Source organism: Hypomesus nipponensis, chromosome 20 (assembly GCF_054491055.1).
Source record: "Hypomesus nipponensis isolate SF chromosome 20, ASM5449105v1, whole genome shotgun sequence".
NCBI lineage: Eukaryota > Metazoa > Chordata > Actinopteri > Osmeriformes > Osmeridae > Hypomesus > Hypomesus nipponensis.
The window spans coordinates 4,248,843-4,258,745 of NC_140380.1; the positions used below are offsets into that span (position 1 = coordinate 4,248,843).

At 54.3% G+C, this 9,903-nt stretch overlaps 56 non-coding genes across 56 annotated transcripts; 37 read left to right on the plus strand and 19 right to left on the minus strand.

The window, feature by feature from the left end:
• Positions 1 to 44: 44 nt before the first annotated feature.
• trnae-uuc (transfer RNA glutamic acid (anticodon UUC)) lies at positions 45 to 116 on the plus strand. Its single transcript has one exon. It is a non-coding gene; the product is annotated as a tRNA-Glu (tRNA).
• Positions 117 to 205: 89 nt separating this feature from the next.
• trnay-gua (transfer RNA tyrosine (anticodon GUA)) lies at positions 206 to 295 on the minus strand. Its single transcript is given in 2 exon segments — positions 206 to 241; positions 259 to 295. It is a non-coding gene; the product is annotated as a tRNA-Tyr (tRNA).
• Positions 296 to 404: 109 nt separating this feature from the next.
• On the plus strand, positions 405 to 476 carry trnae-uuc (transfer RNA glutamic acid (anticodon UUC)). The gene has a single exon. It is a non-coding gene; the product is annotated as a tRNA-Glu (tRNA).
• A 91-nt stretch (positions 477 to 567) lies between these two features.
• trnae-cuc (transfer RNA glutamic acid (anticodon CUC)) lies at positions 568 to 639 on the plus strand. Its single transcript has one exon. It is a non-coding gene; the product is annotated as a tRNA-Glu (tRNA).
• A 95-nt stretch (positions 640 to 734) lies between these two features.
• On the minus strand, positions 735 to 824 carry trnay-gua (transfer RNA tyrosine (anticodon GUA)). The gene is given in 2 exon segments: positions 735 to 770; positions 788 to 824. It is a non-coding gene; the product is annotated as a tRNA-Tyr (tRNA).
• A 109-nt stretch (positions 825 to 933) lies between these two features.
• Positions 934 to 1,005, plus strand: trnae-uuc (transfer RNA glutamic acid (anticodon UUC)). Its single transcript has one exon. It is a non-coding gene; the product is annotated as a tRNA-Glu (tRNA).
• An 89-nt stretch (positions 1,006 to 1,094) lies between these two features.
• trnay-gua (transfer RNA tyrosine (anticodon GUA)) lies at positions 1,095 to 1,184 on the minus strand. The gene is given in 2 exon segments: positions 1,095 to 1,130; positions 1,148 to 1,184. It is a non-coding gene; the product is annotated as a tRNA-Tyr (tRNA).
• A 109-nt stretch (positions 1,185 to 1,293) lies between these two features.
• trnae-uuc (transfer RNA glutamic acid (anticodon UUC)) lies at positions 1,294 to 1,365 on the plus strand. The gene has a single exon. It is a non-coding gene; the product is annotated as a tRNA-Glu (tRNA).
• Positions 1,366 to 1,456: 91 nt separating this feature from the next.
• trnae-cuc (transfer RNA glutamic acid (anticodon CUC)) lies at positions 1,457 to 1,528 on the plus strand. The gene has a single exon. It is a non-coding gene; the product is annotated as a tRNA-Glu (tRNA).
• A 95-nt stretch (positions 1,529 to 1,623) lies between these two features.
• trnay-gua (transfer RNA tyrosine (anticodon GUA)) lies at positions 1,624 to 1,713 on the minus strand. Its single transcript is given in 2 exon segments — positions 1,624 to 1,659; positions 1,677 to 1,713. It is a non-coding gene; the product is annotated as a tRNA-Tyr (tRNA).
• A 109-nt stretch (positions 1,714 to 1,822) lies between these two features.
• On the plus strand, positions 1,823 to 1,894 carry trnae-uuc (transfer RNA glutamic acid (anticodon UUC)). Its single transcript has one exon. It is a non-coding gene; the product is annotated as a tRNA-Glu (tRNA).
• An 89-nt stretch (positions 1,895 to 1,983) lies between these two features.
• On the minus strand, positions 1,984 to 2,073 carry trnay-gua (transfer RNA tyrosine (anticodon GUA)). The gene is given in 2 exon segments: positions 1,984 to 2,019; positions 2,037 to 2,073. It is a non-coding gene; the product is annotated as a tRNA-Tyr (tRNA).
• Positions 2,074 to 2,182: 109 nt separating this feature from the next.
• trnae-uuc (transfer RNA glutamic acid (anticodon UUC)) lies at positions 2,183 to 2,254 on the plus strand. The gene has a single exon. It is a non-coding gene; the product is annotated as a tRNA-Glu (tRNA).
• A 91-nt stretch (positions 2,255 to 2,345) lies between these two features.
• trnae-cuc (transfer RNA glutamic acid (anticodon CUC)) lies at positions 2,346 to 2,417 on the plus strand. Its single transcript has one exon. It is a non-coding gene; the product is annotated as a tRNA-Glu (tRNA).
• Positions 2,418 to 2,511: 94 nt separating this feature from the next.
• Positions 2,512 to 2,601, minus strand: trnay-gua (transfer RNA tyrosine (anticodon GUA)). Its single transcript is given in 2 exon segments — positions 2,512 to 2,547; positions 2,565 to 2,601. It is a non-coding gene; the product is annotated as a tRNA-Tyr (tRNA).
• Positions 2,602 to 2,710: 109 nt separating this feature from the next.
• Positions 2,711 to 2,782, plus strand: trnae-uuc (transfer RNA glutamic acid (anticodon UUC)). The gene has a single exon. It is a non-coding gene; the product is annotated as a tRNA-Glu (tRNA).
• A 91-nt stretch (positions 2,783 to 2,873) lies between these two features.
• On the plus strand, positions 2,874 to 2,945 carry trnae-cuc (transfer RNA glutamic acid (anticodon CUC)). The gene has a single exon. It is a non-coding gene; the product is annotated as a tRNA-Glu (tRNA).
• A 95-nt stretch (positions 2,946 to 3,040) lies between these two features.
• trnay-gua (transfer RNA tyrosine (anticodon GUA)) lies at positions 3,041 to 3,130 on the minus strand. The gene is given in 2 exon segments: positions 3,041 to 3,076; positions 3,094 to 3,130. It is a non-coding gene; the product is annotated as a tRNA-Tyr (tRNA).
• Positions 3,131 to 3,239: 109 nt separating this feature from the next.
• trnae-uuc (transfer RNA glutamic acid (anticodon UUC)) lies at positions 3,240 to 3,311 on the plus strand. The gene has a single exon. It is a non-coding gene; the product is annotated as a tRNA-Glu (tRNA).
• Positions 3,312 to 3,402: 91 nt separating this feature from the next.
• trnae-cuc (transfer RNA glutamic acid (anticodon CUC)) lies at positions 3,403 to 3,474 on the plus strand. The gene has a single exon. It is a non-coding gene; the product is annotated as a tRNA-Glu (tRNA).
• Positions 3,475 to 3,569: 95 nt separating this feature from the next.
• Positions 3,570 to 3,659, minus strand: trnay-gua (transfer RNA tyrosine (anticodon GUA)). Its single transcript is given in 2 exon segments — positions 3,570 to 3,605; positions 3,623 to 3,659. It is a non-coding gene; the product is annotated as a tRNA-Tyr (tRNA).
• Positions 3,660 to 3,768: 109 nt separating this feature from the next.
• trnae-uuc (transfer RNA glutamic acid (anticodon UUC)) lies at positions 3,769 to 3,840 on the plus strand. The gene has a single exon. It is a non-coding gene; the product is annotated as a tRNA-Glu (tRNA).
• A 91-nt stretch (positions 3,841 to 3,931) lies between these two features.
• trnae-cuc (transfer RNA glutamic acid (anticodon CUC)) lies at positions 3,932 to 4,003 on the plus strand. Its single transcript has one exon. It is a non-coding gene; the product is annotated as a tRNA-Glu (tRNA).
• A 91-nt stretch (positions 4,004 to 4,094) lies between these two features.
• Positions 4,095 to 4,166, plus strand: trnae-uuc (transfer RNA glutamic acid (anticodon UUC)). Its single transcript has one exon. It is a non-coding gene; the product is annotated as a tRNA-Glu (tRNA).
• Positions 4,167 to 4,257: 91 nt separating this feature from the next.
• Positions 4,258 to 4,329, plus strand: trnae-cuc (transfer RNA glutamic acid (anticodon CUC)). Its single transcript has one exon. It is a non-coding gene; the product is annotated as a tRNA-Glu (tRNA).
• Positions 4,330 to 4,424: 95 nt separating this feature from the next.
• Positions 4,425 to 4,514, minus strand: trnay-gua (transfer RNA tyrosine (anticodon GUA)). The gene is given in 2 exon segments: positions 4,425 to 4,460; positions 4,478 to 4,514. It is a non-coding gene; the product is annotated as a tRNA-Tyr (tRNA).
• Positions 4,515 to 4,623: 109 nt separating this feature from the next.
• On the plus strand, positions 4,624 to 4,695 carry trnae-uuc (transfer RNA glutamic acid (anticodon UUC)). The gene has a single exon. It is a non-coding gene; the product is annotated as a tRNA-Glu (tRNA).
• A 91-nt stretch (positions 4,696 to 4,786) lies between these two features.
• Positions 4,787 to 4,858, plus strand: trnae-cuc (transfer RNA glutamic acid (anticodon CUC)). The gene has a single exon. It is a non-coding gene; the product is annotated as a tRNA-Glu (tRNA).
• Positions 4,859 to 4,952: 94 nt separating this feature from the next.
• On the minus strand, positions 4,953 to 5,042 carry trnay-gua (transfer RNA tyrosine (anticodon GUA)). The gene is given in 2 exon segments: positions 4,953 to 4,988; positions 5,006 to 5,042. It is a non-coding gene; the product is annotated as a tRNA-Tyr (tRNA).
• A 109-nt stretch (positions 5,043 to 5,151) lies between these two features.
• trnae-uuc (transfer RNA glutamic acid (anticodon UUC)) lies at positions 5,152 to 5,223 on the plus strand. Its single transcript has one exon. It is a non-coding gene; the product is annotated as a tRNA-Glu (tRNA).
• A 91-nt stretch (positions 5,224 to 5,314) lies between these two features.
• trnae-cuc (transfer RNA glutamic acid (anticodon CUC)) lies at positions 5,315 to 5,386 on the plus strand. Its single transcript has one exon. It is a non-coding gene; the product is annotated as a tRNA-Glu (tRNA).
• A 95-nt stretch (positions 5,387 to 5,481) lies between these two features.
• Positions 5,482 to 5,571, minus strand: trnay-gua (transfer RNA tyrosine (anticodon GUA)). Its single transcript is given in 2 exon segments — positions 5,482 to 5,517; positions 5,535 to 5,571. It is a non-coding gene; the product is annotated as a tRNA-Tyr (tRNA).
• A 109-nt stretch (positions 5,572 to 5,680) lies between these two features.
• Positions 5,681 to 5,752, plus strand: trnae-uuc (transfer RNA glutamic acid (anticodon UUC)). Its single transcript has one exon. It is a non-coding gene; the product is annotated as a tRNA-Glu (tRNA).
• Positions 5,753 to 5,843: 91 nt separating this feature from the next.
• trnae-cuc (transfer RNA glutamic acid (anticodon CUC)) lies at positions 5,844 to 5,915 on the plus strand. The gene has a single exon. It is a non-coding gene; the product is annotated as a tRNA-Glu (tRNA).
• A 95-nt stretch (positions 5,916 to 6,010) lies between these two features.
• On the minus strand, positions 6,011 to 6,100 carry trnay-gua (transfer RNA tyrosine (anticodon GUA)). The gene is given in 2 exon segments: positions 6,011 to 6,046; positions 6,064 to 6,100. It is a non-coding gene; the product is annotated as a tRNA-Tyr (tRNA).
• A 109-nt stretch (positions 6,101 to 6,209) lies between these two features.
• On the plus strand, positions 6,210 to 6,281 carry trnae-uuc (transfer RNA glutamic acid (anticodon UUC)). The gene has a single exon. It is a non-coding gene; the product is annotated as a tRNA-Glu (tRNA).
• A 91-nt stretch (positions 6,282 to 6,372) lies between these two features.
• On the plus strand, positions 6,373 to 6,444 carry trnae-cuc (transfer RNA glutamic acid (anticodon CUC)). The gene has a single exon. It is a non-coding gene; the product is annotated as a tRNA-Glu (tRNA).
• A 95-nt stretch (positions 6,445 to 6,539) lies between these two features.
• On the minus strand, positions 6,540 to 6,629 carry trnay-gua (transfer RNA tyrosine (anticodon GUA)). Its single transcript is given in 2 exon segments — positions 6,540 to 6,575; positions 6,593 to 6,629. It is a non-coding gene; the product is annotated as a tRNA-Tyr (tRNA).
• Positions 6,630 to 6,738: 109 nt separating this feature from the next.
• Positions 6,739 to 6,810, plus strand: trnae-uuc (transfer RNA glutamic acid (anticodon UUC)). Its single transcript has one exon. It is a non-coding gene; the product is annotated as a tRNA-Glu (tRNA).
• A 91-nt stretch (positions 6,811 to 6,901) lies between these two features.
• On the plus strand, positions 6,902 to 6,973 carry trnae-cuc (transfer RNA glutamic acid (anticodon CUC)). The gene has a single exon. It is a non-coding gene; the product is annotated as a tRNA-Glu (tRNA).
• A 94-nt stretch (positions 6,974 to 7,067) lies between these two features.
• Positions 7,068 to 7,157, minus strand: trnay-gua (transfer RNA tyrosine (anticodon GUA)). The gene is given in 2 exon segments: positions 7,068 to 7,103; positions 7,121 to 7,157. It is a non-coding gene; the product is annotated as a tRNA-Tyr (tRNA).
• A 109-nt stretch (positions 7,158 to 7,266) lies between these two features.
• On the plus strand, positions 7,267 to 7,338 carry trnae-uuc (transfer RNA glutamic acid (anticodon UUC)). The gene has a single exon. It is a non-coding gene; the product is annotated as a tRNA-Glu (tRNA).
• A 91-nt stretch (positions 7,339 to 7,429) lies between these two features.
• Positions 7,430 to 7,501, plus strand: trnae-cuc (transfer RNA glutamic acid (anticodon CUC)). Its single transcript has one exon. It is a non-coding gene; the product is annotated as a tRNA-Glu (tRNA).
• Positions 7,502 to 7,596: 95 nt separating this feature from the next.
• On the minus strand, positions 7,597 to 7,686 carry trnay-gua (transfer RNA tyrosine (anticodon GUA)). Its single transcript is given in 2 exon segments — positions 7,597 to 7,632; positions 7,650 to 7,686. It is a non-coding gene; the product is annotated as a tRNA-Tyr (tRNA).
• Positions 7,687 to 7,795: 109 nt separating this feature from the next.
• Positions 7,796 to 7,867, plus strand: trnae-uuc (transfer RNA glutamic acid (anticodon UUC)). Its single transcript has one exon. It is a non-coding gene; the product is annotated as a tRNA-Glu (tRNA).
• A 91-nt stretch (positions 7,868 to 7,958) lies between these two features.
• On the plus strand, positions 7,959 to 8,030 carry trnae-cuc (transfer RNA glutamic acid (anticodon CUC)). Its single transcript has one exon. It is a non-coding gene; the product is annotated as a tRNA-Glu (tRNA).
• A 95-nt stretch (positions 8,031 to 8,125) lies between these two features.
• On the minus strand, positions 8,126 to 8,215 carry trnay-gua (transfer RNA tyrosine (anticodon GUA)). Its single transcript is given in 2 exon segments — positions 8,126 to 8,161; positions 8,179 to 8,215. It is a non-coding gene; the product is annotated as a tRNA-Tyr (tRNA).
• Positions 8,216 to 8,324: 109 nt separating this feature from the next.
• trnae-uuc (transfer RNA glutamic acid (anticodon UUC)) lies at positions 8,325 to 8,396 on the plus strand. Its single transcript has one exon. It is a non-coding gene; the product is annotated as a tRNA-Glu (tRNA).
• A 91-nt stretch (positions 8,397 to 8,487) lies between these two features.
• trnae-cuc (transfer RNA glutamic acid (anticodon CUC)) lies at positions 8,488 to 8,559 on the plus strand. The gene has a single exon. It is a non-coding gene; the product is annotated as a tRNA-Glu (tRNA).
• A 95-nt stretch (positions 8,560 to 8,654) lies between these two features.
• Positions 8,655 to 8,744, minus strand: trnay-gua (transfer RNA tyrosine (anticodon GUA)). The gene is given in 2 exon segments: positions 8,655 to 8,690; positions 8,708 to 8,744. It is a non-coding gene; the product is annotated as a tRNA-Tyr (tRNA).
• A 109-nt stretch (positions 8,745 to 8,853) lies between these two features.
• trnae-uuc (transfer RNA glutamic acid (anticodon UUC)) lies at positions 8,854 to 8,924 on the plus strand. The gene has a single exon. It is a non-coding gene; the product is annotated as a tRNA-Glu (tRNA).
• Positions 8,925 to 9,013: 89 nt separating this feature from the next.
• Positions 9,014 to 9,103, minus strand: trnay-gua (transfer RNA tyrosine (anticodon GUA)). The gene is given in 2 exon segments: positions 9,014 to 9,049; positions 9,067 to 9,103. It is a non-coding gene; the product is annotated as a tRNA-Tyr (tRNA).
• A 109-nt stretch (positions 9,104 to 9,212) lies between these two features.
• On the plus strand, positions 9,213 to 9,284 carry trnae-uuc (transfer RNA glutamic acid (anticodon UUC)). The gene has a single exon. It is a non-coding gene; the product is annotated as a tRNA-Glu (tRNA).
• Positions 9,285 to 9,375: 91 nt separating this feature from the next.
• trnae-cuc (transfer RNA glutamic acid (anticodon CUC)) lies at positions 9,376 to 9,447 on the plus strand. Its single transcript has one exon. It is a non-coding gene; the product is annotated as a tRNA-Glu (tRNA).
• A 95-nt stretch (positions 9,448 to 9,542) lies between these two features.
• trnay-gua (transfer RNA tyrosine (anticodon GUA)) lies at positions 9,543 to 9,632 on the minus strand. The gene is given in 2 exon segments: positions 9,543 to 9,578; positions 9,596 to 9,632. It is a non-coding gene; the product is annotated as a tRNA-Tyr (tRNA).
• Positions 9,633 to 9,741: 109 nt separating this feature from the next.
• trnae-uuc (transfer RNA glutamic acid (anticodon UUC)) lies at positions 9,742 to 9,813 on the plus strand. The gene has a single exon. It is a non-coding gene; the product is annotated as a tRNA-Glu (tRNA).
• The last annotated feature ends 90 nt before the right edge of the window (positions 9,814 to 9,903 follow it).

A 9,903-nucleotide genomic window follows, 5' to 3' on the forward strand; every position in this document is an offset into this window, starting at 1 on the left:
GAAAGAAAAAAAGCCCTTGCTGACGCAGGCGTCTTTGACGTGTCTCCCTGGTGGTCTAGTGGCTAGGATTCGGCGCTTTCACCGCCGCGGCCCGGGTTCGATTCCCGGTCAGGGAAAACAGTTTTTAGACCTCTCTCAAAATTGGTGGGGGTCTCCAGCGCTGGCCTTAATGCATCGTGGCCAGATTTCTACGCCAAAACATACCTCCTTCGAGCCGGATTTGAACCAGCGACCTAAGGATTTCTAACCGTGTTTGACCTACAGTCTTCCGCTGTACCAACTGAGCTATCGAAGGGTGAGCAAGTGAGATGCTTTATTTGCGAGCAAGGCACGCCATCTCCCATCCTCCAGTTCAGACACGAAAGAAAAAAAGCCCTTGCTGACGCAGGCGTCTTTGACGTGTCTCCCTGGTGGTCTAGTGGCTAGGATTCGGCGCTTTCACCGCCGCGGCCCGGGTTCGATTCCCGGTCAGTGAACTTAAGGTTCGGTGGAAGTCTTTGCCTTTTGACAGGCTTCATTTTGCAACTTGCTCCTCATCTTTGACAGCGAGCAGAAGAAGCCAAGCTCTCCCTGGTGGTCTAGTGGCTAGGATTCGGCGCTCTCACCGCCGCGGCCCGGGTTCGATTCCCGGTCAGGGAAAACAGTTTTTAGACCTCTCTCAAAATTGGGGGGGGTGGGGGTCTCAAGCGCTAGCCTTAATGCATCGTGGCCTGATTTCTACGCCAAAACATCCCTCCTTCGAGCCGGATTTGAACCAGCGACCTAAGGATTTCTAACCGTGTTTGACCTACAGTCCTCCGCTCTACCAACTGAGCTATCGAAGGGTGAGCAAGTGAGATGCTTTATTTGCGAGCAAGGCACGCCATCTCCCATCCTCCAGTTCAGACACGAAAGAAAAAAAGCCCTTGCTGACGCAGGCGTCTTTGACGTGTCTCCCTGGTGGTCTAGTGGCTAGGATTCGGCGCTTTCACCGCTGCGGCCCGGGTTCGATTCCCGGTCAGGGAAAACAGCTTTTAGACCTCTCTCAAAATTGGTGGGGGTCTCCAGCGCTAGCCTTAATGCATCGTGGCCAGATTTCTACGCCAAAACATCCCTCCTTCGAGCCGGATTTGAACCAGCGACCTAAGGATTTCTAACCGTGTTTGACCTACAGTCCTCCGCTCTACCAACTGAGCTATCGAAGGGTGAGCAAGTGAGATGCTTTATTTGCGAGCAAGGCACGCCATCTCCCATCCTCCAGTTCAGACACGAAAGAAAAAAAGCCCTTGCTGACGCAGGCGCCTTTGACGTGTCTCCCTGGTGGTCTAGTGGCTAGGATTCGGCGCTTTCACCGCCGCGGCCCGGGTTCGATTCCCGGTCAGGGAACTTAAGGTTCGGTGGAAGTCTTTGCCTTTTGACAGGCTTCATTTTGCAACTTGCTCCTCATCTTTGACAGCGAGCAGAGGAAGCCAAGCTCTCCCTGGTGGTCTAGTGGCTAGGATTCGGCGCTCTCACCGCAGCGGCCCGGGTTCGATTCCCGGTCAGGGAAAACAGTTTTTAGACCTCTCTCAAAATTGGGGGGGGTGGGGGTCTCAAGCGCTAGCCTTAATGCATTGTGGCCAGATTTCTACGCCAAAACATCCCTCCTTCGAGCCGGATTTGAACCAGCGACCTAAGGATTTCTAACCGTGTTTGACCTACAGTCCTCCGCTCTACCAACTGAGCTATCGAAGGGTGAGCAAGTGAGATGCTTTATTTGCGAGCAAGGCACGCCATCTCCCATCCTCCAGTTCAGACACGAAAGAAAAAAAGCCTTTGCTGACGCAGGCGTCTTTGACGTGTCTCCCTGGTGGTCTAGTGGCTAGGATTCGGCGCTTTCACCGCCGCGGCCCGGGTTCGATTCCCGGTCAGGGAAAACAGTTTTTAGACCTCTCTCAAAATTGGTGGGGGTCTCCAGCGCTGGCCTTAATGCATCGTGGCCAGATTTCTACGCCAAAACATACCTCCTTCGAGCCGGATTTGAACCAGCGACCTAAGGATTTCTAACCGTGTTTGACCTACAGTCTTCCGCTGTACCAACTGAGCTATCGAAGGGTGAGCAAGTGAAATGCTTTATTTGCGAGCAAGGCACGCCATCTCCCATCCTCCAGTTCAGACACGAAAGAAAAAAAGCCCTTGCTGACGCAGGCGTCTTTGACGTGTCTCCCTGGTGGTCTAGTGGCTAGGATTCGGCGCTTTCACCGCCGCGGCCCGGGTTCGATTCCCGGTCAGTGAACTTAAGGTTCGGTGGAAGTCTTTGCCTTTTGACAGGCTTCATTTTGCAACTTGCTCCTCATCTTTGACAGCGAGCAGAAGAAGCCAAGCTCTCCCTGGTGGTCTAGTGGCTAGGATTCGGCGCTCTCACCGCCGCGGCCCGGGTTCGATTCCCGGTCAGGGAAAACAGTTTTTAGACCTCTCTCAAAATTGGGGGGGTGGGGGTCTCAAGCGCTAGCCTTAATGCATCGTGGCCAGATTTCTACGCCAAAACATCCCTCCTTCGAGCCGGATTTGAACCAGCGACCCAAGGATTTCTAACCGTGTTTGACCTACAGTCCTCCGCTCTACCAACTGAGCTATCGAAGGGTGAGCAAGTGAGATGCTTTATTTGCGAGCAAGGCACGCCATCTCCCATCCTCCAGTTCAGACACGAAAGAAAAAAAGCCCTTGCTGACGCAGGCGCCTTTGACGTGTCTCCCTGGTGGTCTAGTGGCTAGGATTCGGCGCTTTCACCGCCGCGGCCCGGGTTCGATTCCCGGTCAGGGAACTTAAGGTTCGGTGGAAGTCTTTGCCTTTTGACAGGCTTCATTTTGCAACTTGCTCCTCATCTTTGACAGCGAGCAGAGGAAGCCAAGCTCTCCCTGGTGGTCTAGTGGCTAGGATTCGGCGCTCTCACCGCCGCGGCCCGGGTTCGATTCCCGGTCAGGGAAAACAGTTTTTAGACCTCTCTCAAAATTGGGGGGGGTGGGGGTCTCAAGCGCTAGCCTTAATGCATCGTGGCCAGATTTCTACGCCAAAACATCCCTCCTTCGAGCCGGATTTGAACCAGCGACCTAAGGATTTCTAACCGTGTTTGACCTACAGTCCTCCGCTCTACCAACTGAGCTATCGAAGGGTGAGCAAGTGAGATGCTTTATTTGCGAGCAAGGCACGCCATCTCCCATCCTCCAGTTCAGACACGAAAGAAAAAAAGCCCTTGCTGACGCAGGCGCCTTTGACGTGTCTCCCTGGTGGTCTAGTGGCTAGGATTCGGCGCTTTCACCGCCGCGGCCCGGGTTCGATTCCCGGTCAGGGAACTTAAGGTTCGGTGGAAGTCTTTGCCTTTTGACAGGCTTCATTTTGCAACTTGCTCCTCATCTTTGACAGCGAGCAGAGGAATCCAAGCTCTCCCTGGTGGTCTAGTGGCTAGGATTCGGCGCTCTCACCGCCGCGGCCCGGGTTCGATTCCCGGTCAGGGAAAACAGTTTTTAGACCTCTCTCAAAATTGGGGGGGGTGGGGGTCTCAAGCGCTAGCCTTAATGCATCGTGGCCAGATTTCTACGCCAAAACATCCCTCCTTCGAGCCGGATTTGAACCAGCGACCTAAGGATTTCTAACCGTGTTTGACCTACAGTCCTCCGCTCTACCAACTGAGCTATCGAAGGGTGAGCAAGTGAGATGCTTTATTTGCGAGCAAGGCACACCATCTCCCATCCTCCAGTTCAGACACGAAAGAAAAAAAGCCCTTGCTGACGCAGGCGTCTTTGACGTGTCTCCCTGGTGGTCTAGTGGCTAGGATTCGGCGCTTTCACCGCCGCGGCCCGGGTTCGATTCCTGGTCAGGGAACTTAAGGTTCGGTGGAAGTCTTTGCCTTTTGACAGGCTTCATTTTGCAACTTGCTCCTCATCTTTGACAGCGAGCAGAGGAAGCCAAGCTCTCCCTGGTGGTCTAGTGGCTAGGATTCGGCGCTCTCACCGCCGCGGCCCGGGTTCGATTCCCGGTCAGGGAACTTAAGGTTCGGTGGAAGTCTTTGCCTTTTGACAGGCTTCATTTTGCAACTTGCTCCTCATCTTTGACAGCGAGCAGAGGAAGCCAAGCTCTCCCTGGTGGTCTAGTGGCTAGGATTCGGTGCTTTCACCGCCGCGGCCCGGGTTCGATTCCCGGTCAGGGAACTTAAGGTTCGGTGGAAGTCTTTGCCTTTTGACAGGCTTCATTTTGCAACTTGCTCCTCATCTTTGACAGCGAGCAGAAGAAGCCAAGCTCTCCCTGGTGGTCTAGTGGCTAGGATTCGGCGCTCTCACCGCCGTGGCCCGGGTTCGATTCCCGGTCAGGGAAAACAGTTTTTAGACCTCTCTCAAAATTGGGGGGGGTGGGGGTCTCAAGCGCTAGCCTTAATGCATCGTGGCCAGATTTCTACGCCAAAACATCCCTCCTTGGAGCCGGATTTGAACCAGCGACCTAAGGATTTCTAACCGTGTTTGACCTACAGTCCTCCGCTCTACCAACTGAGCTATCGAAGGGTGAGCAAGTGAGATGCTTTATTTGCGAGCAAGGCACGCCATCTCCCATCCTCCAGTTCAGACACGAAAGAAAAAAAGCCCTTGCTGACGCAGGCGCCTTTGACGTGTCTCCCTGGTGGTCTAGTGGCTAGGATTCGGCGCTTTCACCGCCGCGGCCCGGGTTCGATTCCCGGTCAGGGAACTTAAGGTTCGGTGGAAGTCTTTGCCTTTTGACAGGCTTCATTTTGCAACTTGCTCCTCATCTTTGACAGCGAGCAGAGGAAGCCAAGCTCTCCCTGGTGGTCTAGTGGCTAGGATTCGGCGCTCTCACCGCCGCGGCCCGGGTTCGATTCCCGGTCAGGGAAAACAGTTTTTAGACCTCTCTCAAAATTGGGGGGGTGGGGGTCTCAAGCGCTAGCCTTAATGCATCGTGGCCAGATTTCTACGCCAAAACATCCCTCCTTCGAGCCGGATTTGAACCAGCGACCTAAGGATTTCTAACCGTGTTTGACATACAGTCCTCCGCTCTACCAACTGAGCTATCGAAGGGTGAGCAAGTGAGATGCTTTATTTGCGAGCAAGGCACGCCATCTCCCATCCTCCAGTTCAGACACGAAAGAAAAAAAGCCCTTGCTGACGCAGGCGTCTTTGACGTGTCTCCCTGGTGGTCTAGTGGCTAGGATTCGGCGCTTTCACCGCCGCGGCCCGGGTTCGATTCCCGGTCAGGGAACTTAAGGTTCGGTGGAAGTCTTTGCCTTTTGACAGGCTTCATTTTGCAACTTGCTCCTCATCTTTGACAGCGAGCAGAGGAAGCCAAGCTCTCCCTGGTGGTCTAGTGGCTAGGATTCGGCGCTCTCACCGCCGCGGCCCGGGTTCGATTCCCGGTCAGGGAAAACAGTTTTTAGACCTCTCTCAAAATTGGGGGGGGTGGGGGTCTCAAGCGCTAGCCTTAATGCATCGTGGCCAGATTTCTACGCCAAAACATCCCTCCTTCGAGCCGGATTTGAACCAGCGACCTAAGGATTTCTAACCGTGTTTGACCTACAGTCCTCCGCTCTACCAACTGAGCTATCGAAGGGTGAGCAAGTGAGATGCTTTATTTGCGAGCAAGGCACGCCATCTCCCATCCTCCAGTTCAGACACGAAAGAAAAAAAGCCCTTGCTGACGCAGGCGTCTTTGACGTGTCTCCCTGGTGGTCTAGTGGCTAGGATTCGGCGCTTTCACCGCCGCGGCCCGGGTTCGATTCCCGGTCAGGGAACTTAAGGTTCGGTGGAAGTCTTTGCCTTTTGACAGGCTTCATTTTGCAACTTGCTCCTCATCTTTGACAGCGAGCAGAGGAAGCCAAGCTCTCCCTGGTGGTCTAGTGGCTAGGATTCGGCGCTCTCACCGCCGCGGCCCGGGTTCGATTCCCGGTCAGGGAAAACAGTTTTTAGACCTCTCTCAAAATTGGGGGGGGTGGGGGTCTCAAGCGCTAGCCTTAATGCATCGTGGCCAGATTTCTACGCCAAAACATCCCTCCTTCGAGCCGGATTTGAACCAGCGACCTAAGGATTTCTAACCGTGTTTGACCTACAGTCCTCCGCTCTACCAACTGAGCTATCGAAGGGTGAGCAAGTGAGATGCTTTATTTGCGAGCAAGGCACGCCATCTCCCATCCTCCAGTTCAGACACGAAAGAAAAAAAGCCCTTGCTGACGCAGGCGTCTTTGACGTGTCTCCCTGGTGTTCTAGTGGCTAGGATTCGGCGCTTTCACCGCCGCGGCCCGGGTTCGATTCCCGGTCAGGGAACTTAAGGTTCGGTGGAAGTCTTTGCCTTTTGACAGGCTTCATTTTGCAACTTGCTCCTCATCTTTGACAGCGAGCAGAGGAAGCCAAGCTCTCCCTGGTGGTCTAGTGGCTAGGATTCGGCGCTCTCACCGCCGCGGCCCGGGTTCGATTCCCGGTCAGGGAAAACAGTTTTTAGACCTCTCTCAAAATTGGGGGGGGTGGGGGTCTCAAGCGCTAGCCTTAATGCATCGTGGCCAGATTTCTACGCCAAAACATCCCTCCTTCGAGCCGGATTTGAACCAGCGACCTAAGGATTTCTAACCGTGTTTGACATACAGTCCTCCGCTCTACCAACTGAGCTATCGAAGGGTGACCAAGTGAGATGCTTTATTTGCGAGCAAGGCACGCCATCTCCCATCCTCCAGTTCAGACACGAAAGAAAAAAAGCCCTTGCTGACGCAGGCGTCTTTGACGTGTCTCCCTGGTGGTCTAGTGGCTAGGATTCGGCGCTTTCACCGCCGCGGCCCGGGTTCGATTCCCGGTCAGGGAACTTAAGGTTCGGTGGAAGTCTTTGCCTTTTGACAGGCTTCATTTTGCAACTTGCTCCTCATCTTTGACAGCGAGCAGAGGAAGCCAAGCTCTCCCTGGTGGTCTAGTGGCTAGGATTCGGCGCTCTCACCGCCGCGGCCCGGGTTCGATTCCCGGTCAGGGAAAACAGTTTTTAGACCTCTCTCAAAATTGGGGGGGTGGGGGTCTCAAGCACTAGCCTTAATGCATCGTGGCCAGATTTCTACGCCAAAACATCCCTCCTTCGAGCCGGATTTGAACCAGCGACCTAAGGATTTCTAACCGTGTTTGACCTACAGTCCTCCGCTCTACCAACTGAGCTATCGAAGGGTGAGCAAGTGAGATGCTTTATTTGCGAGCAAGGCACGCCATCTCCCATCCTCCAGTTCAGACACGAAAGAAAAAAAGCCCTTGCTGACGCAGGCGTCTTTGACGTGTCTCCCTGGTGGTCTAGTGGCTAGGATTCGGCGCTTTCACCGCCGCGGCCCGGGTTCGATTCCCGGTCAGGGAACTTAAGGTTCGGTGGAAGTCTTTGCCTTTTGACAGGCTTCATTTTGCAACTTGCTCCTCATCTTTGACAGCGAGCAGAGGAAGCCAAGCTCTCCCTGGTGGTCTAGTGGCTAGGATTCGGCGCTCTCACCGCCGCGGCCCGGGTTCGATTCCCGGTCAGGGAAAACAGTTTTTAGACCTCTCTCAAAATTGGGGGGGGTGGGGGTCTCAAGCGCTAGCCTTAATGCATCGTGGCCAGATTTCTACGCCAAAACATCCCTCCTTCGAGCCGGATTTGAACCAGCGACCTAAGGATTTCTAACCGTGTTTGACCTACAGTCCTCCGCTCTACCAACTGAGCTATCGAAGGGTGAGCAAGTGAGATGCTTTATTTGCGAGCAAGGCACGCCATCTCCCATCCTCCAGTTCAGACACGAAAGAAAAAAAGCCCTTGCTGACGCAGGCGTCTTTGACGTGTCTCCCTGGTGGTCTAGTGGCTAGGATTTGGCGCTTTCACCGCCGCGGCCCGGGTTCGATTCCCGGTCAGGGAACTTAAGGTTCGGTGGAAGTCTTTGCCTTTTGACAGGCTTCATTTTGCAACTTGCTCCTCATCTTTGACAGCGAGCAGAGGAAGCCAAGCTCTCCCTGGTGGTCTAGTGGCTAGGATTCGGCGCTCTCACCGCCGCGGCCCGGGTTCGATTCCCGGTCAGGGAAAACAGTTTTTAGACCTCTCTCAAAATTGGGGGGGGTGGGGGTCTCAAGCGCTAGCCTTAATGCATCGTGGCCAGATTTCTACGCCAAAACATCCCTCCTTCGAGCCGGATTTGAACCAGCGACCTAAGGATTTCTAACCGTGTTTGACCTACAGTCCTCCGCTCTACCAACTGAGCTATCGAAGGGTGAGCAAGTGAGATGCTTTATTTGCGAGCAAGGCACGCCATCTCCCATCCTCCAGTTCAGACACGAAAGAAAAAAAGCCCTTGCTGACGCAGGCGTCTTTGACGTGTCTCCCTGGTGGTCTAGTGGCTAGGATTCGGCGCTTTCACCGCCGCGTCCCGGGTTCGATTCCCGGTCAGGGAACTTAAGGTTCGGTGGAAGTCTTTGCCTTTTGACAGGCTTCATTTTGCAACTTGCTCCTCATCTTTGACAGCGAGCAGAGGAATCCAAGCTCTCCCTGGTGGTCTAGTGGCTAGGATTCGGCGCTCTCACCGCCGCAGCCCGGGTTCGATTCCCGGTCAGGGAAAACAGTTTTTAGACCTCTCTCAAAATTGGGGGGGGTGGGGGTCTCAAGCGCTAGCCTTAATGCATCGTGGCCAGATTTCTACGCCAAAACATCCCTCCTTCGAGCCGGATTTGAACCAGCGACCTAAGGATTTCTAACCGTGTTTGACCTACAGTCCTCCGCTCTACCAACTGAGCTATCGAAGGGTGAGCAAGTGAGATGCTTTATTTGCGAGCAAGGCACGCCATCTCCCATCCTCCAGTTCAGACACGAAAGAAAAAAAGCCCTTGCTGACGCAGGCGTCTTAGACGTGTCTCCCTGGTGGTCTAGTGGCTAGGATTCGGCGCTTTCACCGCCGCGGCCGGGTTCGATTCCCGGTCAGGGAAAACAGTTTTTAGACCTCTCTCAAAATTGGTGGGGGTCTCCAGCGCTGGCCTTAATGCATCGTGGCCAGATTTCTACGCCAAAACATACCTCCTTCGAGCCGGATTTGAACCAGCGACCTAAGGATTTCTAACCGTGTTTGACCTACAGTCCTCCGCTGTACCAACTGAGCTATCGAAGGGTGAGCAAGTGAGATGCTTTATTTGCGAGCAAGGCACGCCATCTCCCATCCTCCAGTTCAGACACGAAAGAAAAAAAGCCCTTGCTGACGCAGGCGTCTTTGACGTGTCTCCCTGGTGGTCTAGTGGCTAGGATTCGGCGCTTTCACCGCCGCGGCCCGGGTTCGATTCCCGGTCAGGGAACTTAAGGTTCGGTGGAAGTCTTTGCCTTTTGACAGGCTTCATTTTGCAACTTGCTCCTCATCTTTGACAGCGAGCAGAGGAAGCCAAGCTCTCCCTGGTGGTCTAGTGGCTAGGATTCGGCGCTCTCACCGCTGCGGCCCGGGTTCGATTCCCGGTCAGGGAAAACAGTTTTTAGACCTCTCTCAAAATTGGGGGGGGTGGGGGTCTCAAGCGCTAGCCTTAATGCATCGTGGCCAGATTTCTACGCCAAAACATCCCTCCTTCGAGCCGGATTTGAACCAGCGACCTAAGGATTTCTAACCGTGTTTGACCTACAGTCCTCCGCTCTACCAACTGAGCTATCGAAGGGTGAGCAAGTGAGATGCTTTATTTGCGAGCAAGGCACGCCATCTCCCATCCTCCAGTTCAGACACGAAAGAAAAAAAGCCCTTGCTGACGCAGGCGCCTTTGACGTGTCTCCCTGGTGGTCTAGTGGCTAGGATTCGGCGCTTTCACCGCCGCGGCCCGGGTTCGATTCCCGGTCAGGGAACTTAAGGTTCGGTGGAAGTCTTTGCCTTTTGACAGGCTTCATTTTGCAACTTGCTCCTCATCTTTGACAGCGAGCAGAAGAAGCCAAGCT